The following is a 22894-nucleotide window of genomic DNA, read 5'->3' on the forward strand; positions in this document are numbered from 1 at the left end:
TATATATATATATATATATATATATATATATATATATAAAAAACACAAAGTTTTCTTTACTAGGGATCATTATTAATGAAAATTGAAATTATTACTATTAAATACAAACAATATTTATAAAGCGTCAACATATTACACATCATTGATCTTTAAATAGGGGTTGCAAATTACAGACAGATAGTGACACAGGAGGAAGATAGGACCTGCCCCGAAGAGCTTACAATCGAAGAGGTGGGGAAAGAAACACACAACAGGAGGGGAGAATATGGAATTGGTGGGTAAGTAGTGAGGGTTTAAGAAACCAAAGAAGACCGGTAGGTAAGTTTGAAAATGGGGTTTAGGGGTTCTTTTAAATGAGCAAGCCAAAAAGAATGTGGAAGACCAGTCGAGAGAGTTGGGGCGGCTCTAGGAAAAGTCTTGGAGCCATGCGTGTGATAAGGTTATGAGAGAGGAAGTCGTTAGTAGGTCATTGGAGGAATGAAGAGAGCTAGGGTTAGGAGGTTAGGAGGTCAGAAAGGTAAGTGGCACAAGAACTGTGGGGGGATTTTGAGGCAAAGCACAGGAGCTTGAATTTGTTTGTGAGGTGACATGGAAGCCTATGAAGAAAACTACAGAGAGAGGCAGCAGAAGAGGAGTGGTGGTGGTATCTAAATTATAGCTATGTATTAATAATTCAAGTTTATGTAAATCTCTGCAATAAATGTATATCTTATTTTCTTAATTTTGATCAGTTAGAATAAAAGATTTCAATTGTATTATTTGTATCCCTTTAATACCAATAACATGGGTTGAAAGGAAACTGTAAATCCTGCAAGAAATCTTGTCAGCTGATAACTTCCTGTACTCCTTATCTTTGCTGCACTGCTATTACAGAATACCTCCATCATATATCCATAAAGATTACAGGGGAGGGGGAGATGTTCTGCAGTCCTAAATTGATTTCAGCCCTAGTGTGACATTGTTTCTTATCTCTAGGTACAATAGAATCAGTAAGCCATGTCAGACCAGGACAGAAAGTGTATTACTTACAGAATTGCCAGGTGAAAATACAATCTAAAAAGCCACAACAAAACTTCAGCAGCCATCACTTCTATGACTGCATTTTCCTTCCTAGAGTTAGATACATCATTACAAGTATTTGTGATTTTTTTTTTTTTTTTTTACGATTCTGCATATTTTATGCAATACTCGATTGTAACATTTTAGGGTGTATGTTTGCTTTTTATTGCATTGTGATTGGTTGAGCAGAGTTTTTATATGGGGCAGGGGGGATAATTGGTAACATGCTTTGATAAATTTTATCAGTTGGAGAATCTTTTATCATTCTGCTGATGACTCAATTCTGGTTTCTCCTTTTTCTATCATCACAGCTTTTCTTGTGTTAAAGAGAACTGAATATTTCACGTCGGAAACATTTAGATCACTTGTTTTGGGGTAATTGGATTTTTTCTTTGTTTAAAAGATGTCTGCAAAAGTCCACTAGTTTTTTGGGTTTATTATACCTTACTTTTCTTTTTTCCCCTCTGAACATGTGTGATTCTAAACCTTCATTCTAAACCCAGAAGAAGTGGGGGTCTGTGTATATTTTGCTTTACTCTAACCCATCTGATCTCTGCACAGCAGATGTTGACAATTACACCAGGAACAGAGGCCGCTCTGTGGTCGTCCGGCAGACCCCTCTGCACGTGGGCTGAATGAGGCTCAAGGCTGTAACTGCTTCCTGTCAACACGGCTGGGTGACAGCGCTGCAAGATCGCGTGGGCTGCCACCCCGGAGAACTTCACAAAGTCACTTTTGTGATCATTTTTTTCCCCCTACGTAAGCTTGGTCTTTTTTGGGAGTGTGGCTTAATCCTTTCCGCAGCTCTGAGAGCGCCCCCCACTTTTTGGGATACCAAGGATTCATCCCTAACATATTTCTACCAGCAACTGCAAAAACAACATAAATGTCACTGTCTACTATACAGTCTAATATTAGGATTCTTTTATATTTGGATATCCATAGATTTGCTTATGGAAAAAAAAGTGATCATTGTGATGTTTGCCTCATCTCTAAACCCCCTTACCTTAGGGTGGGTAAAATGGGATATTGCCCAGAACCTCCACCTATTCCAATTGTCAGAATGGTCATGGAATGGTCAATAAAATGAGGTATGAGGAGCTGAAATGCTGTGCATTTGGGCCCCCACTATGTCAATCCCCAGGTCCCCTACCTTTTTCTGGGGCCCAGTTAACAGGATGGCAAGGGTATTGAGAGCTGGAATACTGTGCATTTAGGGGCCTCACATCATATTTACCCAGGACCCCATTTTGTCTGAAACCCGGACTCATCAGGATGTATTTTGCAGTATGAAAGTAATTGTGATACGAGTGGTTACACTAGGACTTGGAATCCCTCCCAAACTGCTTGTCCAGAATCAACACTCTTGGCTTTCAATGCAGACTTTGTACCTGGCAGAATATTGTCATTTAGAAAGGACTGTGGCAGTGCCACAGTGGCATTATAACTCATACACCCCATTGGATTGCAGTAAAACTGTGTATAATAGATATATATAAACGTGTACTGTTTTGTTTTTTTTTCACTAGTCAGTTTAATGTTAATCTATATTTTAGCAGGATGATATTTGGTTTGCTTAAAGGTGAACTCAGGGATAAGCACATGTTGTCTTAATACAGGAGCCTAGGTATTCTTACTTTGTGTATCTGTTTTAGATCTCTGCAATCATCAGGAATAAATCTATTCCTCTATGCAGGAGCTTTCTTTATTAATGACCAGTTACCATTGCACCTCTTTCCTCGTGCAGGATAATTGGTCTTGACTCCGCCCCCTGTAGTTTCCTGCTTGTAGTGGGTGGGCCTACATGGTCCCTGCCACAGCTCTTTGCACATGCTATCTACAGCATGGAGATGATGGATGTATGAGTTACATTTACAGGTTAGTATTAGGATTGCTGGACATTATTAGCTCCCTAGATTTCTGGCAAGAGATATGTATAGTATATATTTACAATTATCAAACAGATATAATTGAACACTATCAATATAAATTTTAACATCGCATAAACAGAAAACTCCGCACATTAATCCCTATATCCGACCTGCCCCCTTGTCAACGGGAAGACTTTGCAGCGTGCAAAACAAGCCCTATTCTTAGTACGTGAGGTGAGACGCATTCTCCGCTGAATGTTTGTTTCCCAAACTACATTTACAGTAATTTGATTATCTTCATTACTGATCTCAGAATATTTCATACTGATCAGATACGGAGGACAGAAACAAGTCATTTCCTGCACACAGCAATAGGGCTTCGCACGGCACTTTAACGGCAAACTTCACACCTAGCTGTATCCTGCGAATAGACTGTGAAGTTTGCAATCATAGCTGGTGACCACAATGATCTTAGCTCAGGTTTCGGTAGGACCACATTGATCTGGGATCAGGTTTCTGTAGGACCACAATGATCCGGGATCAGGTTTCTGTAAGACCACAATGATCCTGGATCAGGTTTCGGTAGGACCACAATGATCTGGGATCAGAATTCAGTAGGACCACAATGACCTGAGCTCAGGTTTCTGGAGTCACCACAGTGATCTTGGATTAGGTTTCTGTAGTGAACACAATGATCTAGGATCAGGTTTCTGGAGTGACCACAGTGATCTGGGATCAGGTTTCTGTAATGAACAGAAAGATCTGGGATCGGATTTCTGGTGCGAACATGGTGATCTGAACACAGGTTTCTGTAGGACCAAAGTTATCTGGGACCAGGTTTCTGTAGTGACCACAGTGATCTGGGACCAGGTTTCTGTAGTGACCACAGTGATCTGAGCTCAGGTTTCTGTAATAACCACTATGATCTGGGTTCAGGTTTTCTGTGAGACCACAATGATCTGGGATCAGGTTTTCTGTGAGACCACAATGATCTGGGACCAGGTTTTCTGTGAGACCACAATGATCTGGGATCAGGTTTCTGTAGGGCCACAATGATCTGAGATCAGGTTTCTGTAATCATCACACTGATCTCGGATCAGGTTTATGTAGGACCACAATGATCTGGGATCAGGTTTCTGTAGGACCACAATAATCTGGCATCAGGTTTCTGTAGGAACACAATGATCTGAGCTCAGGATTCTGAAGCGACCACAGTGACCTGGGATCAGGTTTGTGTAGTGAACACTATGATCTAGGATCAGGTTTCTGGAAAACCACAATGACCTGGGATCAGGTTTCAGTAGGACCACAATGATCTGGGATCAGGTTTCTGGAGTCACCACAGTGATCTGGTATTAGGTTTCTGTAGTGAACACAATGATCTAAGATCAGGTTTCTGGAGTGACCACAGTGATCTCGGATCAGGTTTCTGGAATGAACACAAATATCTGGGATCGTGTTTCTGGTGTGAACACGGTGATCTGAACACAGGTAGGACCAAAGTGATCTGGGACCAGGTTCCTGTAGTGACCACAGTGATCTGGGATCAGGTTTATGTAGGACCCACAATGATCTGGGATCAGGTTTCTGTATTGACCACAGTGATCTGAGCTCAGGTTTCTGTATTACCCACAATGATCTGTGATCAGGTTTTCTGTGAGACCACAATGATCTGGGATCAGGTTTCTGTAGGGCCACAATGATCTGGGATCAGGTTTCTGTAATGACCACATTGATCTGGGATCAGGTTTCTGTAGCACCACGATGATCTGAGATCAGGTTTCTGTAGGACCACAGTGACCTGGCATCAGGTTTCTGTAGGACCACAATGATCTGAGCTCAGGTTTCTGAAGCGACCACAGTGATCTGGGATCAGGTTTGTGTAGTGAACACGATGATCTTGGATCAGGTTTCTCTAAAACCACAATGACCTGGGATCAGGTTTCTGTAGTGAACAGAAAGATCTGGGATCAGGTTTCTGTAGGACCACAATGATCTGAGCTCAGGTTTCTGTAGGACTGCACTGATCTGGGATCAGGTTTCTGTAGGATCACAGTGATCTGGGATCAGGTTTCTGTAGTGAACACAAAGATCTGATATAAGGTTTCTGTAGTGAACACAAAGATCTGATATAAGGTTTCTGCAGTGACCACAGTAAATGCTTTTAAGGAGGAGTCCGTGTTGGGCAATTTACTTCATAAAGTTGCAATTCTGGAGGTTCATTTAATGTGAATAAAAAAAAAAAAACATGGAAATGTTAGAAAAAACCCTGCAAATAAGAGCTCACAATAGCTACAGTCCTCAGTTTGCCTGTTCTTTCACCTGTAGCTGGTGACAGGGTCACTTTAGAGAGGCATTTCTGGTAAGCCTACGTGAGTCTGGGCATGGCTTATTATTGCTTCTCTGATAAAGATCGAGATTAAAAAAAAAAAATGAATCTTCAGCGGCAGAATTAGGCCACACTTCCCTCTTTGGGCAATGGGAAGTATTTTCACAGCTGGTGGGCCTGAAAGAGGAAGCAGCTGACCTTTATGTGGTCCCTAATGAACAGATCTGACAATGGAAAGTCCCCTGGTGTTGAGACTGTGATGATTTCACACTTATTGCCAAAAGAGACCAGAATGCGAAAGACTAATAACTTTTCCTTGCAACAAATTACCGGTATTCTTTTTTATTGGAACACTCTCAGTCATATAAACCAGGTGGGTGTGTGATTTTAATGCTGCACACTTTTGTGTTGAAAATTATAAAAATATATTATATTTAGTGGTTTAAATCACTTGCGTGTCAGCACCAAAAACTAAATATAATTTTTTCCTTACACCTCCGATTTCCATATCATGACCATTTTAACTTGAACTCTGGTTAACCTGGTGATTTTGCAAGGGATAGGACTTCCTGTTTCAGAGTGACAACACTCACCTACTGCTTTCCATTGCATTAGTGGTGTTGTCACACTTCAGTGCAAACTCCTAATGCATGACTACAGGATTCTGTATATGTGGCATGCACACAATGGGTCTGCTGTAATAAAGCTCTTCAAGACTGAATAAGACAGACTATTACGGGAGAACCTGGGTGCTCCAGCAAACCTGGAATGGATTGGTTCAATTGCCAGCTAATAGCAAAGGCTTTATAGGAAATCCATTCCAGGTTGGCTGGATCACCCAGGTTCTCCCGTGATAGTCTATCTTTTCCATGTTTGGTGAACTTCAATAAATCGGGGCCATTTTGTCTGTAGTCTATAGATTTTTAGAGTGCTGTTCTTCCAAAGGGGTGTCAGTCATCCTTCATCTATGCAGGGGTAGTCCCAGATGAAACAGAGAGGTCACTACAGATCATCTGCCACCCACAAGGTTGTCCCTTTAATGAATGGAGTACTGAAGATGCAGTCATGGGACAGCAAAAAAAACTTTTTTGGTGCAAGGATTCATGCACATTTGATAGCTCTCTGTCTGCTCTGCACCCTCTTTGTTGTCATTAGATTTGTATGCAGCAAAGTCTCTGCCCCTTCCATGAATGTAGCATTCACAGTTGCACCCCCCAATATTTGTGCATTGAAGATCATGGCAGATTCATGGACTCCAAGACAAATCTTTTGCTTTGCAAATGCTGCAACAATACGGTGAAAATGGCTCCACTCAGGAGTATTTGAGAAAATATTTATAATTATGTTAATTTTTGGAGGGAGGGAATTAAAATAACTGGTAAATATTATTGACAGATTGTTTTACTTTCGGTCTGCTGTTGTCTCGCCAGGACAGGAAGTGAAAAAATGGTATAGCACAACACACAAAGAAGTAAAAAGTATATTTAAATCTTAAGTAGCAAAATGCTGAAACTTCAATGAGCTTTTTTTCTGTTTCCATATTGCAGATTTTCTCCCAGTAAAAGGTTGTTGTAGGAACAGAAAGTAAGGGGAACTTTTCCCAAATAGTAGCAAACCCTAACCAAGGCTCTGATCCCTTCTCATTTTGTCCAAAAATTAAAAACAAAAAATGTTTTCTTTATAGATATATTTATGAAGTCGGCATTCTACTCAACTTTCTAGCAACCATGCAATCTGAAATATTAATTTAGAATTATGGTCACCTTTAAATTGTCAACATATTTACTTCCTTTGTCTTCCATTATTGGGGAAACTAGACAGCCTGATGCTGTAGATGGTTTGTGGATCATTATACATTTGGGGAGTAACTTTATCCTTTGCGGTGGCTGTGGTGAAGACACTTTCCAGACCTCTGAAAGATGGAAAAACTTCACGTATTTTGTTTTCTGTTATAAGGATTTCCTCCTATATCCTTCTCCATTGTAAACCCCCTTTCATTTTTCTTCCTGCACTGCAGCCACTGCTATGTTATGCGTTTAACCACTCATTGAATCTCTTTGAAGTCTGGAGTTGCCTTATTGGCCGCTGACCCCAGTAATCCTCCATCTCTGGGTCACTGAGTGACGGGGGATTTAGTAGGGAGATTTGTAAGCCGACGACGTAGCCTGTCTTCTGAAAAGAACCTTTTTTTTAAGACTGAAGAAGCTCTTGAAGAAAAATATAATGGGATCTTTCAAAGGTCAAATTGTTTAAATAGCAACAAAGTAAAATCAATCAGTGAACTGGTAATACAGAAGAGATGGCGGCTGTTATGGAGTCACCAAATCCATCTAATTTATCTTAGGGGGGAACTTGCATATAGGGGGATATAGGCAATTAGAAAAACTGTGTAAACACATGTAAGACTAAATTAACATTCCTAAAGCTTGGAATTTTCTTCAGAAACCAATGAATGTAACACATTTGATAATGAATGTATTCATCTTCCATGAATCCTTGAAGTCAAATCAAGCAGGGCTTTCATGGTGAAAAGATTAGAAAATGAGCAGTTTTGATAAGCCCTCAACCTAGCAAACTAACAAGTTCTCCTATGAACTCAAGTATCAGCAACCAACAGCATTTCAGGCTTTCCATATCCAAAGTTTGGAATTGTTGCCCTTCATTGAACAATTTACCTGAGTTTTAGGACTTACTGTGGGGTACTTTGATCCACTTACACCCTATAGTAGAGAGAAAGATTGAGCCTGTACTTGTAGGCTGAGCAATCACCTTGTGACCATGATACTTCAAATGGTATAGGGATTCATTTTTATCCCCTTAAAGGTCAGAAACAGCTCCGCTTATAATAATATTGATCAAATCTGGGGGAAATGCTTACCTTTACTGGGCCACTGCTAGGCAGCTTTCATCATTTGGAATGGATCTACATCTGTGGTACTGAGAGCCCAGACTGTGAAGATACACAACGGTTCCCTGCCAATTAGTTGCCCATCAGCTCTACATGTTGGTCTGGTGGGTATTGCTATGCTAGGTCATTACTGACAGCTGTGCCGTTACTACCATTCCCAGCATTACTGGTGTCTATACAACAGTCCAATGCAGGGCCACGCATAGGCAGAGAGCCCGCTGGTCTATAGACGTGAGTGATGCTGGGAATTGTACTAGCGGCGCTGTTTTAATGCAGTAGTGGGCCAGCTGCAATTCATATTTAGGATTCCTGTGGGGGCCAAAAAAAGGACATTGCGGGCCAGAGTTTGATATCCCTTCCCTAACCTTAATCCTAATGGCACTCTGGCCTCTGGTTTTTTCCTACATTCCAAAAACATACAGTTGGGTTGAATGCCTCCCCCCAGGGTTGACCTTGGACTGTTTTAATGACATATGACTATGGTAGTGATATTAGATTATGACCCCTTTGAGGGACAGATAGTGAAAGGACTATGGACTTTGCACAGCGCTGCATATTATATAAATACTGGCTAATAATAATAATGATACTCAAATGGTACTGATCAAGGAGGTTTATTTACACACAATGAATAGGTGGTTGTACTCATCATCTACTGGTAAAGGCATAGAGTACCCTGATGAAGGCTTTTTTTTTCCCTGAACCATGTTGGGACATTTGAAGTTTAAAAAAAAAGAAATTAACATATCAAAAGTTTTTGGCTGATGCATGTGGACACCAACAAAAAGTAGGGGATATTGTTATAATTACAAGTATGTTGTTGGCCTGAGAAGTTAGAACATGACCGGGTCTCTTTAAGTCTCTAGATTATAGTAAAAAAACTTCAGAATATTGATTCAGAAATGTTCTCTTCCCCCCTTGAAACTTCCAAAGCCGTGTTTCATATCTGTGTGCCTAAACTCACCTTATAATTCATGTTTGGGAATGATATATATTCAAGGAAGTAATGTGAAGCAGCCCGCCAGCTACGTGTTATTGAAGGACTGAGGGACCGCTGCAAGGTCTGCTGTTAATATTCTGTCATATAAAACAAAGCTTGTAAAAACATAATGAATAAGGAAATTGTACATTACATAAATCTGGCTGTAAGAATGTAGCCAGGGCTTCTGTACTGTGTGCAGCCTGAGGAATGGCGTGTTAAATACACGTGTCATTTGCTTAAAGAGAACCTTATGTTATTACCATATTAGCATGATACAATGACCACATGCTTAGACCCCCCCACCCCAACAAAGTGCGTTCCTTATAGTTGTATATATTGATCAGAGCAGTAACTTACCACGGAATATGTAGCTCTTTGCTCACCTAGCTTGTGTTAGAACCCGTGTCAGGATTTTATTCCTGACTGTGTCAAATTTACTATCTTAATCCCTGGGCCGGGGGGAGTTTGAGGCATTGTCACCTATGCCAAAAGTGAGGGAAAATTTGATCTCTGTATCAGTTTGCCTGAAGTTCAGCTTTATGATGCTGTAAGTTGTGCAGTCTGCACCAGAAAATATATGCAGGGTGCTTTTGCTGAGCTGTCTGTTCCTTTAATTTATATTGCAATTGGCAGGTGATAGGAGATTTAAATTTCTACATACAAACAAGCCCAGAATTGTTGTGTTGTTTTGCATAGTTACACAAAACTTTTCATAAATCTTAGTCAATTCCCTGGATTCCCTGTTGTTCTAAAATCCAATTTTCTCCCCAGTTGCTGGAGGGAGGGGACGGTGACCCCGCTGAGCACAGAGCCACCGGGGAGCTGCTGATAATTTATTAGCATGCAACTAACGTGACAAGGCGAGGGGAGCAGGAAGGTGGATTGGAGTTTAGATTAGCAGTAGAGAAATTACTCAGACTCTATAAATAAATCGAGCTGTTTCCTTTATTAAGAAACAGAAATTTAATGACTAAATTCTTAAAAAAAAAAAAACACAACTTTTTTCTAAATGTGACTGGCGGGAAAACACAGAGACCTTGCATGGGTTAACACTTTTGGAGCTGAAAAGTTTTGTGTCACATTAGTTCAGGATGTATGACGACTAGATTTTGATGAAGCATGAAGCAACTGCTTTTATTTTCAGGATTCGGTCTGACCTGACACAAGAGATTGTTTAAATGTTTGAAAGCTTTTACTAAATAATATATAAAGTTATTTACAGTTTTAAAAATAGAGTAGAATGCTAATGCAAGGATTTACGGTTGTTGCTGCAGGTCAGGAAATACAATAGAAGGACTAGAGTCATTGGTTTAGTAGAGGGAATATAACCTCATCATTGGTGTCCTTGGAAGTATTTGATCCTCATTATTGGTGCCAGTGAAAGGGAGCCCCGTCATTGGAATGGATCCATATCATTGATGTCAGTAGAAGGAACAGTTCAAAAAAAAAATGGACCCCCATCGTTGATGTCGGTAGAAGGAATTTTGCTTCATCATTCATGTCAGTGGAAGGAATGGAGCCTCATCATTCGTGTTAGTAGAAGGTATGAATCCATATCATTGACATTAGCAGAAGGAATGGAGCCCCATCATTGGTGTAAGTAGAAAGAATAGATCCCCATCATTGGTGTAAGTAGAAGGAATGGATCAATATCACTGACGTCAGTGGAAGGAACAGTGCCCTATCATTGGTGTCAGTCATCATCATCATTGATTATGATGTAGAAAAAATAGAGCCCCACTATTGGTGTCAACTGAACGATTGGAGCTGCATTGTTAGTGTCAGTAGGAGAAACAATGCCTCATCATTGGCTTCAGTAGAAGGAATTTTGTCCTATCGTTGTTGTCAGTGGAAGAAGTGGAGCCCCATCATTGTTCTTAATAGAAGGAATAGATCCCCCATCATTGGTGCCAGTGGAAAGAATAACACCCCATGATCATTGACATTGAATTGGAGACCAATATTTGATATTGGTGGAAAGAATCACTGGTGACAGTAGAAGGTTTGGAGCCCCTTCATTGCTGTCCATAGAAAGAAAAGAGCCCCATCAGTGTTGTCACTGGAAAGAATAGAGCCCCATAATTGGTGTCATTAGAAGGAATAGTGCACCTATCATTGGTATAGATCCCTATTAGTAATAGGGACCCTATTAGTAAGGTTCACCATCAAAGTGTCATGAGTCTGACATCATCACAGCAACACAAAAATCACTATAAATTCTGCATTTATACCCAAGACACTGATTTAACATATCATGAAAAAAATACATTAGGTGACACAAGAATTTAATATGTCATATGCTTTCATGTTCACTCATATTTTTTTATTGTTTCAGACTCAATCATCGCATTTCTGAGGCCCTCTAATCATATTAAATGTTTGTAAACCTGGAATCTATGTATAGGCACAATAGATTCTGGGTAAAGCAAACAATCCTCAGTGTTGATAAGTTTGCTGCACATCCTGTTATTTGCAGAGGCAGAGTGCTAAAACGCCTGAGCCAGGTGCAGATATCTGCTGACCCATCACAATTTGTCCCTTGGTCCAGGATTGTGAAAATGAAAGAAGGTGATAAACAGGATACATGGATGAGTTGCATAATTGTGACAATGACAAAGGAAAACTTCCTACATAAATATCATAAATATCTATACGATTCATAAAAAGTTTTCTAATGGTGCAAAAATTCCAGAACTACAATATTGTGATCTGAATGAAAACCAAACTAAGCTATCATAACAGTTGAGATGAATGACACGAGGGTACCAGTTATTTTTTTCAGCAGCTGTGGGTATAGCCCAGGCATGTCTCCTACAAGTTATATATATTAAATAGGGCTGTGCAGTTGTATCTTTCCATTATCCCATTATCAATATTCAAGTGTTCCTTGGTTTTAAAAATTTCAAGGTGCAATGTTCTAAATGTATGTTTTATGATAACTTACAATCCATCACTGGGGTCTTGTTAGTCATTGATCAGTCGCAGCACAATGGGGAACATTTTGGGTCTTTGCATCCCTCTGAGTGCAATACGTATTTACACATTTTACACCATCACTAATACCATTTGGAATTGTTACATTTTGAAGAATCAAACACTAAACATCCAGAAATAGACATCCAGTTTCAAGTTTCCTTCCGGACCCCCTTGGAGGCAAAATGATGAATTAAGCAAAAACGTTTTCTCCACCAAAAACAATTGTTACACAATCCATCTCTTCTGATTTCACTTTTACTTCTCTCTTTTTATTTTGACCTTTTAATTTATGGTCAGTAATCTAGATTCAAGTAAAAAACAGTCACGGCCAAAATTTGTTTTTTGTTTGTGTCCCTTCAACAGTTGTAGATAAGTTTCTGGACTCTTTTCAAAATGGCTTTTTCAGCTCAAGTTTCAGCAGAGGAATCCATTGTCCCTGGATTAACGCTAAAGACTGAAGCTGCTGACTCAGCAGGGATGGGTAGGACAGGAGGAAGTGTGGTGCAAGGGAGGGCATTTATTCAATACGTGGATTTCAGTACGTGGATTTCAAAATGACTGATAGTAACCAAATGAACAGAATTTCCACAATAATGAAGCATCTTAGTGATGTCACCAAGCTATGATAAGACAGACCGCGTTTTCATGAATATGAAGCGTCTTGGTGATGTCACCGGTCTCTAGTGATCGGATATGCTGCGTCTTGATGAATATAAAGCATCTCAGTGATATCATCGGTCTTCATTGATCAGACAGGCTGCATTTTCATCAATATGAAGCGTCTGGATAGGCCTAGATTTATTCTTTTTATTTAGGAAACCAAACATAAGCTTTATGCTGTGTAATAAAGTTTACTTTCATTTATGGTTGAAACAGGAAGGAAAGGGGTCAGGTTTGAGGTACTCATGGTTTGAAAGAAGCTTCTTAGAACAGAAATGATTTTGCACACATACACTGCATGGTGACCCAGGAATTCCATGGTGACAGTCCACAAGAAAACCTAAACAGATACGGCTTTGGCAATGCAAAACGTTCCATCATCATAATCTGGTTTAGTGCCTTTTGCACTAAATGAAGCAGTGTGATGAGCTATGGTTCTCAAAAGTCAGCTTCCCCAAGCTGTAATCTATTTTCACTAATAATGCATTTCCACATTGTATAGTAAAGTCAGCATTTTGCGAATATTGTTGCTGCAATAGATTTAATTTAAAATTTAGTGTAATGTCTTCATCCCAGCAGACTTGAGTTGCACTCGGTAGTGTTCACCAACTCTCCTCGCCAGCTTCTACATACAAGCTTATATAGGTAAGTGAAGAGAGGGGTGTACAAGCAGGATCAGCATAGACGTTCATTAGATACTCCAAGAGGGCCAAGGAGAGAACGGGGCTGTGATGGGGAATTGACCTTCCTGAAATAGTCACATTTGTATTTTCCTTTTAGAGACATATTGCAAGTCATTTAAAAAAAAATAGTGCATGGAAAGCAATGCATTTCAATTTAATTTTTTTTTGGCAGCAGCAAGGAATAGAAGAAGTTAATTATTTTGTATTTTGCACTGCAAAAGTCAGTTTCCAGCAGCGGATGCCACCACCCAGTTAGCTGCAATATTTAATTCTGCGTCTTACTTGTTGTGGTTTTATGTGACCGGAGGTTTCAGCTTCTAAATATACTCTTCCTCTTCTCTTTTAATTTTTTTTAAGAACCTAAAATTGTTACTACATCATTTTTGGGAATTGTCAAATTGTTAGCTTTTCTTTTTTGTTGAGGCTCAAGACTGCCACTCGTCGCACTTATTTAGTTTTGCATTACATTAAAATAAAAAAATAAGGTGATCTGATTTTGGGTATTTGTTAATAGCGTTTTATAAATGGTACCGTATGCAATGCACTGTCTTACTCTTTTGGGTTGCCCAAATCTTTTTTTTTTCTAGCACTTTATTAATAGTGTTCACAGGACCAGACTGCAGACCTTGGGCCAACCAGAATGGATTTTTTGTAAGGCATCAGGGACCAAAGGTAGCTGTCATGTGACCCTCTTTATGGCAGAAAGTCTATACAACTGGTGGCCCATGGTAATTTTCTTTTTATTTGGCCTTTCACTTAGCTTTAAAACATTTCATAAAGCTGTAACAGCCTGTGAAGATACAGTTCTGGTACAGCTGTCTTCTCTAAAGTCTTTTGCTGGGCATCATAATGTCAGGTAGAAGCAGGAGGAACAGGTTTAGACAAAGATGGGTGCAAAGGGACTGTGAAACCTTTTCCAGCCCTTTCCAATTCCGAACACATCCCTCCCATACATCCCTCTTCCCCTCTGATGCACAAATTATTCCTTCTAACTTGGCCTTCCCACCTTACCGCTCATCCTGCCAACCTTGCAAATGGCTAGCAATGCATCTCAAGGCCAATTGGCACTTCAAAATATGATCAACTATTTTAGCTTATGTCCAGTGGGCTTGTGGCTCTTTATTTTTACTTTCATATTTGTAAGATTCACAAAAAGTTATGCAATCATCCTAATAACTCTTTTACATGACTCTGTGGCATTGTAGAAATGGTCAGTTATGTTGTTGGTGTCCACTTAGACCAGCTGGACCGGTTCTCAGTCTTGCTGGTGTTAATTCATTGGAACAAAAATTCATACCTAGAAGGCATTCTCCTACATCACAGATATTCAGTTTATTGATTCAGAAGTGGTTACATTTAAGTCCCACTTAACAACCTTGTCTATTTCTGGTCTCCCACGTGAAAGTTGTTGCCCTCAAGCCTTGTTGTGTGACACAGAAGACGAACATGAAACTCAATGGACAAAGTTGAATTTTCAGTTCTAATCAACTTCGAAAATTTTCACTTTTTTATCTTCCAGTTTAGGAACATCTTTTCTGTTTTCTTTCTCCTGGACATCTAGGACAATAGCAATCCATATTACCAGACATGAAGTTTAATCTGTACAGCAATAAGTTAAAAAGAATTCCCCACACACGAGTTTGGCTCTCAACTTCTGAAAGACGTTAATTGGTTCAAACAGCATCTCACGCAGCGTCTGTCACTTGTCACTGCATGACGTTCCCATGTGGCTGGAACCCAGTTTCCCTGGGTGGGCTGTTCTGTTCAGGATTTGGTCTGCAATCAATTTAGGTTTCTTAAAGTTCAACAACACGCCTGATTTAGCAGATCTTGTTATTTGTGCAATTTGTACAGTCAGATTTTTGTACGGCTTAGTGTTTTTGAAGAAGAATGTATAGTCTTGGTCAAGTTTCTCTAATAACATTCTACAGGAAGAGTGTTTTCCTATTATTGTTAGCCAGTATGTATATATCTTCCACAGATTATGAAGCACAAACTGTCCCTCAAAGGAGCTCACATCTAATGTTGCCATCTTTATCCTTTTTGGGGATGGTTTTTTATTCCTTTTGTGTTATTGAGACTCAGAATATGGTATTGAGGCATTGAGCTAGGCTTTTTGTATTCCCTCTTGAGTCTACATTTATTTGATTTTTATTCCTTAGGATGTCTAAGACACCATTGCCAGATCCTAGGGGCATTTCGGGTCATTGCGCCCAAAAGAGGGAACAACCCTGTTTGCTCCCATAGCTGAGCCTTAACCCTAAAGCTGCGTACACACTTGCAATTTTTGTCGTTGGAAAGGATCTTTCACGATCCTTTCCAAAGACAAGGGGCTGCAAGATGCATGAACGATGCTGTACATACAGCACCGTTCATGCTCTATGGAGAGGGGAGGGGGGAGAGCGACGGAGCGGCACCCTGCTGCGCGCTCTCCCCTTCCCTTTCATTACGATCGGCTGTCGTCCATCGTCCGTGGATCCAGCAGGTCGGTCGTCCGGACGATGGACGACACCGACTGTACACACGGAAGATTTTCGCCCGATAATTGGCCGATGCCGATTATCAGACGATAAAAATCTGCCGTGTGTACGTAGCTTTAGCCTTAACCCTAATCTTAAGCTTTATGTGACCACTGGAGGCCGGTTGGTAGTGAAGTTGTCCTTAAAAGTTGATGTAAACCCTTTACAGTTAGTGCTATAAAACGTTGCATCTTAAACAATTACCATGGCTGGTCCAATACCCCTCTGGATGGCTGAAGGCGGCCTTGAGCATAGATCCAGCCATAGAATGAATAGAGCGGGCGCTGACAGGATTCTAAATGGTGGATCTCTGGGCTACAGCTAGGTATGTGGCTTACTAAGACCATGGTTTGGTATGGGAATGGAGGGAATGAGGGTATATAGGTGGGAACCTTCAGAGGAGACTGCTTTTTTCCCCAGTTGTGCTAAACCACTCCATCCTCCTCCACCCAAGATGTTGATTTGCATTGCTCAAGCAGATTTTTCTGTGGACTGTCCACATTAGTTAAGAATTTCCCTGAGTCCCTTCTGTCACTGTAGTTGGCCCAACAGAACCATATGAGTATTTGCATGCAGACCACCCTAGATATCGCCCACTTGTAATTCTACATGATTGAAAGAACTGTAATCCAATGAAAAAAAAAACCTTTCCTTGCCCTGCATTTTATTTGGGGTTCTTCTTTACACCTTACATAAGTCCTCGGATGCCACAATGTCAGCTGACATAACGCAAACGTTTTAAAAATCATACCAGATGGATGAGAAGGCCTCCGACATTGGGCAGGTCCTTTCGGACACTTGGTGCGGCCTCTCGTACGAGGCAATGAAACCATATGAACTTTTTGAACCTCCCAGAGGGAACTCATATTTAGTCTCCAAAATTCCTTTCTTTTAATCAAGTGCTTTTAGCAGAGACGGAGGCGGCAGGATTAGATCACTGTAAATACTGCGAGAAAGAGACAGAAGTATGCAATTTTTTCCCCCCTTAACCGAATTATTATTTTCTTAACCCGAGGAAGGCAGAACGCTTCAACAAGGGTGTCTTTATTGCAGGTTGCCCTGGGAGCCGCAGTTAAAACACTTCATGAAGCCTATCAAGGGTGGGGGGAATTATACTCTGACAAATGGGGCACTGTGAAAGATGTGACGCTTTCAGGCGTTCAATAAACCAGAGATCGCTGCAGACATTGTGGCGAGGACTCTGCAACGACATACGGGGCCTGTTATTCTAAAGTGCTGGAGCAGAACTGAGCCCTTCCTGCTGTTATTAGCTTCATGGCAGGAAAGGGAATGTTTTGAAGAATTATTTTTTTACATGCCAATACCGAAAAATATTAGTAAATAAATCAAAGTTCATTTTTATACATTTATGTATTCAGCTTTTATGTCTTACAGATAATCATATTTGTAGTAAACATGCAAAGTTTAAATGGACCCGTCTCAGGAGCCAAGGTAACGAGGTGGCAGAGATGGATTAAGGCAGAAAGGGGCCCCAGGCAAGGCAGCAGCTTTGCCCCCTAACCCTTCAATTGACATTGATAGGAATTGTAATAGTCGTATATTTCTGTTGCCCACTTCAACAGGAATGATTGAAGGCTAACCATAGCACCTGTTCCCTGCTTTTCTTTAGCTTTATGTTATGTTTTTTGGTAAACTGAATTGTTACTAAGCTGTTTGAAAGCTTTGAGGATAGTTTGTTAAACAATGGGTGTTATAAACTATTGCCCTGTTTTTTTTTTCTTAATAAAATCATTTTATTTGATCTCATTCCTGCTGATGCTTTAATGAATGGGGAGCCCGAGGGCAGATCTAACAAATTAATGCTGGAGGGCAGATTTATTGAAGGAGAGGCCGGAAGGCAGATTTAACTAGAACTCTGCTGTCATGAAGTCCTTCACTGATCTCCACTTTTTATGTAATTCTGTCTTCCTATGCAATTCACACTTATACCAATATTAGATGTAACAGGATGGATGGCAGGAAGTATCGATGGGTAAAAAGTTTGTATAAAACATGCACCCTTACCCAGGTAAATTTGCGAATTTAGGACAACGTATTAAATAAAAAATATGTTGGTAAAGAAATAACAGTATAAAGTCAGTCTGGTTGTGCTGGTTTGGCAGGTTTATCAGGTTTTGGATTCCTGGCTCCTGAATTCTATGTGAACTTGTCCGCACACATTTACAGTCTTTTTTCTTGTTTGTGTAAAATAAATAAATTGTATATGAAGAAATACAAACAAACTCGAATATGTTTTGTTGATTAATGCGGAGAACGTGTAACCCAAAGCCGTCCTATGTTTGTCTAAGTAAAGGGAAAATGCCCTCTCTATTGCCCTCTTATGTGAACCATTATCCCCATTTCCTGTGGCTTCCATCAGCCCCTGACATGATTTATGGGCCAGTGCTAAGTGTTTTCTTTCTGTACCCAGTCCCTGTAATTGTCACGTTGTAATTATTCTTGAAAATAATACTAAGAGTTTTGACACTGATTGCGCCGAGCTCTGGGTTCTTTCACTCCTGTCATCCCGAACCTTTCACTTGGCATTGTTTTGGCAATCAGAGCTGTACAAACATTGTTTTTTTTTAAAAAAGATCTTAAATGTCTTATTTTTGTTCCTGCGTAATTAAAAATAAATGCACATTCCTCGTGCTGTCATATTTTTAAACCCAGATACTGTTGCTCTTTTCTTTCTATTGCTGCTCGCTGGGAATTGAAGGTTCGAGCTGGGCTCTTCTGCGGTAACACTTGCACGTGGTGCAACCAATTTGAGTGTCCTTTGCAAGAATCGGGCATATTAGTGGCTGACTGCGACATCTGCTGTAAAAAAAAAAAAAAAAAGTATTTTGTTGGGGATTGCAATGGGGCAGCAAAATAAATCACTGATTGAATATTTTTACCCTTTTCTACATCATCATCCTTCAAAAAAAATTGTATCCAAAACCAATTTACTTTCTTCTGTTAGTCACTTTATGCTGCTGTGTCCTTGCTCAGAAAAATTTACCTTACTTCCTATCCCAAGTATAAGGAGATCTCTATAAAGTGAATAAATTCCCATCTTAGAGAATTGTGAGGAATAGGGGTCCCCATTCACCTCCTATATACCCCTCGAATACTGACCTGGCAGACTACAACACGTTTCAGGAGCTGATTCTCTGACCTCAGGCCATAGGATATAATCAGTGCAAGCAGATTTAAGAGATGGTCAATGAGATTCAAAAAATTTGATAATCAGATGCTGAGTAAACCCGCCCTACAAGAAACTTACTACTGAATAGAGACGGTCAATGACATGCAAAACAATCAACTTTTATGCAAATCACATGCAAGTTGCACTGAAACTGGGCTTAATAAAGGCTATATGGCAAAGATTTATTGGCTGAGTTTCAAGTCAGTGCAGTTTCCATGACATTTGCATGTGATTTGCATAAAAGTTGAATGTTCTGAATGTCATTGACCCTCTCTGTTCAGTAGTAAGTTTCTTGATGGGTTCTTTATCAATGTTGGGGGATTTCTCTGCATCTGTCAGTAGTTGATTCTTGATTCAGTCTTCGAAATGCCTTAGCTTTTTAAATTTGTACACGGACTAAAATATGGTTTATCAATTCAATTCTAGATTCATGCAAATTAAGAAGGGTCTAGCCTTGTCCTATTAAATCAACAAGTAAGAATCAAATGCTTTTACACATGGATGAGGGGGGCGAAAAATGCCCTTTTATATTCCTTTTGGTGCAACATTTATAAATGGACCCCATTGTGTTTATACCTTCGTGTTGTCCTTTACATTCTGTCCCACCAGTTCTCATCGTTATCTCCCATCACTCACACCAGTAACGTCCTCAGTAACGTTTCCCAGGAGTCCGGCCTCTGATATAGACCGGAGAGGTACCTGGCCTGCCAATCACAACAGCAATTGCAAACATTCTCATGGTGCAAAATCTACCACTATTCTAATGTGAGAAATGAGCTCCAGTGAAGCTTATTGAGTGCAGAACTGGCCGAGAGCCAAATATAGGAAATAAATATCACATCTTACAATGGTGAGAACTCGCTCCTGTGCAGGGTTGTTTGACTTTTTTTTAGTGGGAATCTTTAGTTATTTTTCCAACAAGTGCTTCAAGGTTTTAATCATCAAATTCACATCCAACGTATAGATATAATGTTGGTTTTCCCCAGTTTTATATTTGAATATTTGTAGAGTATACTTGGTAATTCCCCAGTGATTTTCTCTGTACGCTGAGCATTGCTGCTGAGATAAAAACATTGATTGAAAGAACAGAACAGCCAGTGCCAATCGCTTTACTACACCATTAAAAATGACATATATGCTGCATTCTCTATTATTAAAGCTGAGCTCTGTGATTTTTAAAATATGATATCCTGGTGTACTTTAAATATTTTCCAGAGCTGTGCAATAATCCAGCGTGATACTTGTGTAGGAATGTCCTTTAATAAAGACCGGTCACTGCTGCTCTCCCTTCTTGTTCTGGGTAACTGGTCTTGTATCTTCCCACCTGTAATGTTCTGCAGACACCCTGTAGTGGATTGGGGCCTGCTGGGTCTCTCCCACAGCTCTGCCCCTTTCACATTAATATCACTGCTGATTTTACAGGGTAACATTTGAGTCTGCAATATGGTGCAATTGCAATTTGCCATTTGGTGCACACAAGGTGGATTTATGACCTGTGCCATAATTATATGGTAAACCATAAAATGAATAACTGTCCTTTAAATGGATTGCCCTTTATCTAAATGTAGAGAACAGTATATATGCATGTTAAATTAAACAAATAGTTAGTATAATGCATAATCCCATCACAGGCATTAACCATAAATCATTACCAGAATATATTATTTTCCACATAGTGAACCCTCACTTTCTGTGATCGCATACAACAGCAGGATGTGGGTACTGCATGCCATGGGGTAAATACTTATGCCTTTTGCACGGAGCAGCATACATTGTGGTTGTGTTTATATCGGTCCGAGGTGGGGGTTGCCTTTCATATTTTCGCCTGGGGCTGCAGAATGGTCAGATAGCAGCGTTGTAGGCTGTCCTTTCCAGTATCAGGTCAGTGACTCAATGTTCAGGCTTTATGTTGTACATTTCACATCTAAACAGAGGAGACATGTTTGAGCAAGGTTAATGACTCAATTAGTGATGTGCTGCCATTGCAGAAGTCACCAGCGGCCCTAGTAATCAGGGAGTTTGGTTACAAGTTCTCCTCTGGCATTTTAGGACAATATGGCCACTGTTTGTTGTTGATGGGATGGAGGGCCCTTTGTGTTTGTGGGAGGTCGGCATAAAAAATGTCTCTCCAGTGCTTGGCTAAACTAATGTGATGTGCCCTCTTTGACCAGGACGATGATCGGGTGACCACTGCAATTCCTGGGGGAACGACTGTAGGAAAGCAATGGGGTTAGGTTACAAACAAGGACGCATTTCAGCCAACCTAAGGGTAACTGTATTTATTTGTGCTTAAACCTTTATTGACTAGAGGTTATTGATGCCTACATCCTCGGTCTGTCAGGGCATATAGGCATCATTGACCTCGGGTCAAAAATGGTTTAGTAGAATCATTTTATTTGACAGGGGTGCCAATTGCCTTTTGACTTTTAATAATAAATAGTGACATAATAATTTTTTTGTTAACATCGTAGTATTTTACACACAATTATTTTTTAAATTGTTTTATTTTTTCTACACACTGTTTTGCCCAGTGACGACTGCAGCCAACGAGGCACAGTGACAGTTGCAGCCAGCAAGTTTTTGTGTAGGAAAAGATTATCATTTACTATTCTGAATGGCTGTCCTGGTTATCACATGATCAGGTACCGCAATAGGTGGTTTCTCTGAGACCGGCAGCTGTAAGGGTGCACAGGTAAAATAGAACCTGTTCCACATGGGTTGGGACTTGTGCCTTCAAATTTTAGTCTATAGGCTGTGATTGGTTGAAGTGATTGAAGGAGAAAAGCTGGGAAAAAATGATCTGGACAACCAAATCCTGGTTATATATGTTTTAGTTGACCTATTTTCACTCTTGGGTTGGTTGGTATATTTTCTTAGGTTGGTTCATTCGGTATTCCGTAGATTTGTTGGTATCCTTTTTAGGTCATCACTCCTACAAGTCATTTCTATTCTGTAGCCATTGCACTGACTAAGCCTATTGATGCCAGATAGGGGAGGAGCAGAGAAGACTTCTTCACCATAGATAGGAAGCAAATTTCTATAAACAGGGGCAGGAAGTCACAAGAATATAGAAAACTTGGGTCTTGGAGAAATGTACTCAACTATATGCCATACAGGCCAAAGTCTCAGGTGACATTCTTCATCTATTCATCTTTCTATAAAAGGGTCCCACTGGAGATAAATGCCCACTGGAGTGATAGTATACAGTAAAATAATACACCAGTCAGCTTTTATTTATAACCCATTTCTGTTTGCTCCTTTATTGTCATAGAAGAACAACAAGCATAAATTTCCACTGACCACATCTCATTGACTTGTAGATATCAGGCTGTTGGGTTAATTACTTGGGTGGTAATATTTCATATCTAAATTTAGAGTGGGTCCCACATCTCCTTTTCCCAGCAAAGGCAGCTTGTGTGAAGGCACAATTCACTGTCTGACTGTGAATATGAGCTTTGTTTTGTGGCGTGTGAGCAGAGACAAGGTCCTTCAAACTCTCTCCATTCGCTGTGTGGCCTTGTTGTAAGTTGTGTGCTCGAGATTTATACAGATTAATTCACGTGCCCGTTAATAACCGCAGGCTGGCAACGCTTTCTTTCATGGCTGGAAACTCATGATGAAACGCTAACAGGCCCCTTTAATACACAAGAGAGGAAAAGTCAAGCAGACAATCAACGTCCGTCTTTTGTCACTCTGCTCTGAAAATTTTCTTTGGCT

General features: G+C 40.2%; 1 protein-coding gene across 1 annotated transcript in view; it reads left to right on the forward strand.

Moving 5' to 3' along the window:
• The window catches only part of B3GNTL1 (UDP-GlcNAc:betaGal beta-1,3-N-acetylglucosaminyltransferase like 1), a gene marked incomplete in the record, with an annotated part of 154634 nt that overhangs the window by 78846 nt on the left and 52894 nt on the right, over nt 1–22894 (forward strand).

The sequence above is a fragment of the Pyxicephalus adspersus genome, chromosome 3 (genome assembly GCF_032062135.1).
Source record: "Pyxicephalus adspersus chromosome 3, UCB_Pads_2.0, whole genome shotgun sequence".
Lineage (NCBI taxonomy): Eukaryota > Metazoa > Chordata > Amphibia > Anura > Pyxicephalidae > Pyxicephalus > Pyxicephalus adspersus.